This window comes from Leuciscus leuciscus, assembly GCF_965113295.1.
Source record: "Leuciscus leuciscus genome assembly, chromosome: 3".
NCBI lineage: Eukaryota > Metazoa > Chordata > Actinopteri > Cypriniformes > Leuciscidae > Leuciscus > Leuciscus leuciscus.
Window position 1 is genome coordinate 3543649 of NC_138727.1, and position 6101 is coordinate 3549749.

Sequence of the window (6101 nt, forward strand, 5' to 3'; positions counted from 1 at the left end):
TTTTCTTTGTTTGTTTTCATCTTTCTAGTCTATTTAGATACACAAATATGATCGCATTTGTCACTCGCGGTATTTTAATTTGAAAATTGCTTTTATTTTGACAATTGACCGGATGTCTCGTGTTTCTTGGTGTGACTTCCTGCCGGAATGGACGCGAATCACTCGCGGCTCGCGCAAAAAATAGACCAGACGCCGAAACTGGCGCTCCACGGCGCGGGCCGGCCGCGGCATGCCGCGGCGCTCCGCGTCTGGTGTGAACGACACCATAGGTTAACATGGGCGCCGAAAGGAAGCGGCCTCCGTTCCGCGCCGCTTCGGCGTCGCTTCGGCGGCCGGTGTGAATGGGCCGTAATGCTGATGTTATTGCTGGTTATTGTTACTGCTTCTGTTATATCTGCTGTTATTGCGGCTGTTACTGCTGTTATTGCTGATGTTGCATCTACTGCTGCTGTAATTGCTGGTTATTTTTGCTGCTTCTGTTATTGCTGCTGTTGATATCGCTGCTGCTGTTATTGCTGCTGTTGATATTGCTGCTGCTGTTATTGCTGCTGTTGCTGCTGCTATTGCTGGTTATTTTTGCTGCCATTAATTTTGCTGCTGATGATATTGCTGTTGCTGTTATTGCTGTTATTGCTGCTGTTATTGCGGCTGTTACTGCTGTTATTGCTGATGTTCCATCTACTATTGCTACTGTTATTGCTGGTTATTTTTGCTGCTTCTGTTATTGCTGCTGTTGATATTGCTGCTGCTGTTATTGCTGCTGTTATTGCTGCTGTTGCTGCTGCTATTGCTGGTTATTTTTGCTGCTGTTAATTTTGCTGCTGATGATATTGCTGCTGCTGTTATTGCTGTTATTGCTGTTGTTGCTGCTGTTATTGTGACTGTCGCTGCTGTTGCTACTACTGTTAATGCTGATGTTATTGCTGGTTATTGTTGCTGCTTTTGTTATTGCTGCTGTTGATATTGCTGCTGCTGTTATTGCTGTTATTGCTGCTGTTGCTGATGTTATTATGGCTGTTGTTGCTGCTGCTGCTGTTATTGCTGCTGCTATTACTGCTGCTGGTTATTGCTGCTGTTGCTGGTTATTGTGGCTATTACTGCTGCTGGTTATTGCTGCTGTTGCTGCTGTTATTGCTGCTGCTGTTATTGCTGTTATTGTTGTTGTTGCTGATATTGTGGCTGTTGCTGCTGCTGCTGCTGTTATTGCTGTTATTGCTGCTGATGCTGCTGTTATTGCTGCTGTTATTGCTGTTATTGCTGTTGTTGCTGCTGTTATTGCTGTTATTGTGGCTGTTGCTGCTGTTGCTACTACTGTTAATGCTGATGTTATTGCTGGTTATTGTTGCTGCTTCTGTTATTGCTGCTGTTGATATTGCTGCAGCTGTTATTGCTGCTGTTGCTGCTGCTATTGCTGGTTATTTTTGCTGCTGTTAATTTTGCTGCTGATGATATTGCTGCTGCTGTTATTGCTGCTGTTATTGCTGCTTTTGCTGCTGTTATTATGGCTGCTGTTGCTGCTGCTGCTGCTGCTGTTATTGCTGTTATTGCTGCTGCTGCTGTTATTGCTGCTGATGCTGCTGTTATTGCAGCTGTTACTGCTGTTATTGCTGATGTTGCATCTACTATTGCTGCTGTTATTGCTGGTTATTTTTGCTGCTTCTGTTATTGCTGCTGTTGATATTGCTGTTGCTGTTATTGCTGCTGTTGCTGCTGCTATTGCTGGTTATTGCTGCTGTTGCTGCTGTTATTACTGTTATTGTGGCTATTACTGCTGCTGGTTATTGCTGCTGTTGCTGGTTATTGTGGCTATTACTGCTGCTGGTTATTGCTGTTATTGCTGCTGTTGCTGCTGTTATTGCTGCTGCTGTTATTGCTGTTATTGCTGTTATTGTTGTTGTTGCTGATATTGTGGCTGTTGTTACTGCTGTTGCTGTTATTGCTGGTTATTGCGGCTGTTATTGTGGCTATTACTGCTGCTGGTTATTGTTGTTATTGCTGCTGTTGCTGCTGTTATTGCTGCTGCTGTTATTGCTGTTTTTGCTGCTGTTGCTGCTGTTATTGCTGTTATTGTGGCTGTCGCTGCTGTTGCTACTACTGTAAATGCTGCTGCTATTGCTGGTTATTGTTACTGCTTCTGTTATATCTGCTGTTATTGCAGCTGTTACTGCTGTTATTGCTGTTATTGCTGCTGTTATTGCGGCTGTTACTGCTGTTATTGCTGATGTTGCATCTACTATTGCTGCTTCTGTTATTGCTGCTGTTGATATCGCTGCTGCTGTTATTGCTGCTGTTGATATCACTGCTGCTGTTATTGCTGCTGTTGCTGCTGCTATTGCTGGTTATTTTTGCTGCTGTTAATTTTGCTGCTGATGATATTGCTGCTGCTGTTATTGCTGCTGTTATTGCTGTTGTTGCTGCTGTTATTGCTGTTTTTGTGGCTGTCGCTGCTGTTGCTACTACTGTTAATGCTGATGTTATTGCTGGTTATTGTTGCTGCTTCTCTTATGGCTGCTGTTATTGCTGCTGTTATTGCTGTTGTTGCTGCTGTTATTGCAGTTGTTGCTGCTGTTATTGCTGTTTTTGTGGCTGTCGCTGCTGTTGCTACTACTGTTATTGCTGCTGTTATTGCGGCTGTTACTGCTGTTATTGCAGATGTTGCATCTACTATTGCTGCGGCTGAATTAGCCGTAGCAGATCTATACAGGTGGAGCTGGGGAAGGTGGAGGGTTTCTGAAAGCGTGGTGCACCACTAACCAAATATTTGAAGGTTGAGCAGTGAGCTCATTGGCTGCTGTAACAGCAGGAACCAATCAGCTGTGTCTTATAGAGAATAATGTAATTGTAAGCAGTTTGAGTTAAGCGCACATCAGTCTGCACCATCTATTCTAGAGTTTAATGACAGAACTTTGTATATAGGGGATTTGAACACACAAACTTCTGATTTGGAGGCAAAAGTGTTAGGCTACTGCATGCTTGACTCTGAAAAATAGATTGATCTCTTATGAGAAGTGGCAGGATCCAGAATTTATTGAGATTGGGAATGTGTTTGAGTGTAGATGCCTGGCGGTTAAACTAGTTAATGAGCTTTCTATGGACTAGTTGTGGTATAAGCTGACAGGATGTCAGAACGCTATATGTGACGTTTCCATAGAGACTAGAGTAATGAATGGTGTGATGTAAATCAATACGCAGTTATGAGGGCACGCTAATTGATTTTATTAATGAAGTGCGCCACACTCCAGAAGACAAACAGATTGAAAATTCTCATCTGCACTTGAGCCGTACAGAGCAGAGATGATCTGATCTGAGATTCGATGAGGTCTGCGGTCACATCAATACTCTGTCATATGCAAATAATGTGTTGAAGTCCAAGCTTGATGTACAGCAAACGCCTTTTAACCTTTATTTAAGAAGGAAAAAATCTAGATTATTACTTACAACGATGGCCTGGCAAGATGTTGTCTTCTTGAAGTATCATCACTGGCCTCAAGCGTAGTCCAACAGTGTTATTTTAGTATTAGTATGTATTAAAGGCACACTTTTTTTCGGTTCACAATGAATAAATCACCAATCCTTCTTCCAAAATGTGTTTTGGTCTCACCCTGATTCACTATGGTAAGCCAATCATAAGTGTTTATATTTTAGTGTCGTCATATCATAGATAAAAGCTCCAGTTGCTTTGACGTGCATGATGGTTAGTTGTCACAACGAGTGAGAAAGGTTGACATGGAGCTGCTAAAACCTCAGAAGAATCACAGTTTTAAACAAACACTGAGCAGCAGAGAGTCTGCTGGAGAAAAGAGAACACGACAGAGCTCGAAATAAAACAAGAATCAACATTGGCTTGGCTTTTGGGAGATGGCGAGAACTGAAGGATTTCAAATGTTGCAAAAGCGTCGCGGACATGGTGTTTTTATTAATCCACAGGTGAGTAAGTTATTGAGTAAACTGCCATATGTAGCTCTTTAACTCTTTCCCCGCCAGTGTTTTTTTATTATTATTATTTTTATTTTTAAAGTTGATCATTTTTGGTAATTTTCGGCAGCATTTTTGGTAATTTCTGGTAATTTTCACAAAACGTTCATGGCCCCCAGAATATTTTGATGTAGGAATATCTGAACATGCAATATTAATATTGAATTATTATTATCAATTTTCAAAAGAAAGAACAGACCCGGAAATTAAAAAGACTGTTTCATTCTAGCTTAATGCATTTATTTTTTTTTATTTTTTTTTTATCAACACTTGAATGTGATTTCATAAAAAAAAGCAACATGTTGAACAAAAAGCTGATTCACGTTTTTGTGAAAGACCACATCCAGCTCGGATTCAGAATGATTATCAAAAGACAGATGGAGTCGATCGAGTCCATCAACACTCATAAAGCTCGTCCTGGGTCGACATTTCATTCGGTAACATTAGGAAGTTTTGATTTACATGCTGTTTAATGTTGATAATCACGTTTGCTTGTTCGCTATCACTTGAGTCTGCTGCTTTTTCGCCTGTGTTTTGGATCAGGAGATAACAGTGAAAACATGCAAAGCCGGAAAATTCCGTCAGTGGCGGGGAAAGAGTTAACAGGGTTCATTGATCAAGCACAACCACAACAATGATCTTTCGTAAAATGCATGCGGTTTTGTTTTTTAACCACTAGAGGGCCAAAAGTTACATAGTGTACCTTGTTTTAATTATAGTTTACATTTGAGTCATTTTTTATGTGCTTTTTGTTTGGTTTTTATTTTATATTTCAGCTTAATGTATTTTTTAAATTTCAGTTTTAGTTTTTTTCTTTTTTTTTCGTTTGTTTTAATCTAATATTTATATTGTATATTTTATTTTATTTACCAAAAGTGTTTTTTTTAGTTTACATTTGAACAACAACTGCATTAAAAACTGCAGATGCACAAAATTATCTTTAAGAACTGGTATTATATAAATACCTAAATATATGCTGCTTAATTTTAAGACAAATACTCTAGAAAATTGACCTTTTTATTAGAGGAATATATGAAACGTAATATGCAATGAAAAATGCACATGTTGTGCATTTTCTATTTACTATACTTATGATAACATGCATATTTGGCATATTAAAAAAAAATGTTTTGATGTTTAAATTGAAGTAAAAAACAGTAAATATACATGAAAGGTTGACTCAAGCGCATTGATGTTTAAAAACAGCAAAGAAATTAATTGCACTCTGAATCGAAGAAGCAAGACATTTTCAACTACATCATTTTGCATCATGTGCCGCAGTGTGTGTGAGCGGTGGAAAGCACACATCACAGGCAGTGTAAATGCAATTTGTTTTCTTATGCTTTGAGTTGTTGCTCCGCCTTGTTGTGAATTTCTATGAATATCTAAACAGCACAAGCACAAACATTGCATATATTAACTTGATACTGTCCTTGCCGGTTCAAGCACTAGATGGAGCTAGAAATCCTTGTTAATATGTTGGTGTCAGACAATGATGGAGAACTAAAGAAGGTATGCCTCTCTCGAAATCTGATCAAATTATTAATTAAAGCCTAAGCCTTCCCTCGGGACATGCACAAACAAATACAGCTACAGCGATCAGCCTCAGCTATTGTGATGAGGATTTGGGGCTTCTGCAACTGTGCTGATAACATCATTACCAACAACAAAGACATTTGTACAGTAGCACAAATTGAATTTAGATTGGGCATGAGGGTCAGACAGCAGCAGGGTTTTAATATTAGCTGCTGTGAACAGGGCCGAACTGCAGGAGAGGTCATCATTAATACATGAAAACTGCAGTAATCAATACCGATTGAGCAAATATGTGCTTGATATGAAGGGTCGGCTCTTGATCATTGTGTGTTTTTTATCTAAGGCCACTTTTCATTTCAGTGCAGCTGCTAACACAAGCACTAAATGACCACATGATAGATTCAAGTCTATTATAAAACCGATAGGATAGTTAAAGTTCTCTACAGTCTGATTGGATGAGCCACAATCAAAGCTGCTGGAAAATAGCTGACACAAACAGACCTGCAGTTCAGTCCTTTATTAATGCCTTCAGCTCATCATGTGTGTGTGTGTTCAGTTCTATATTAATGCCTTCAGCTCATCATGTGTGT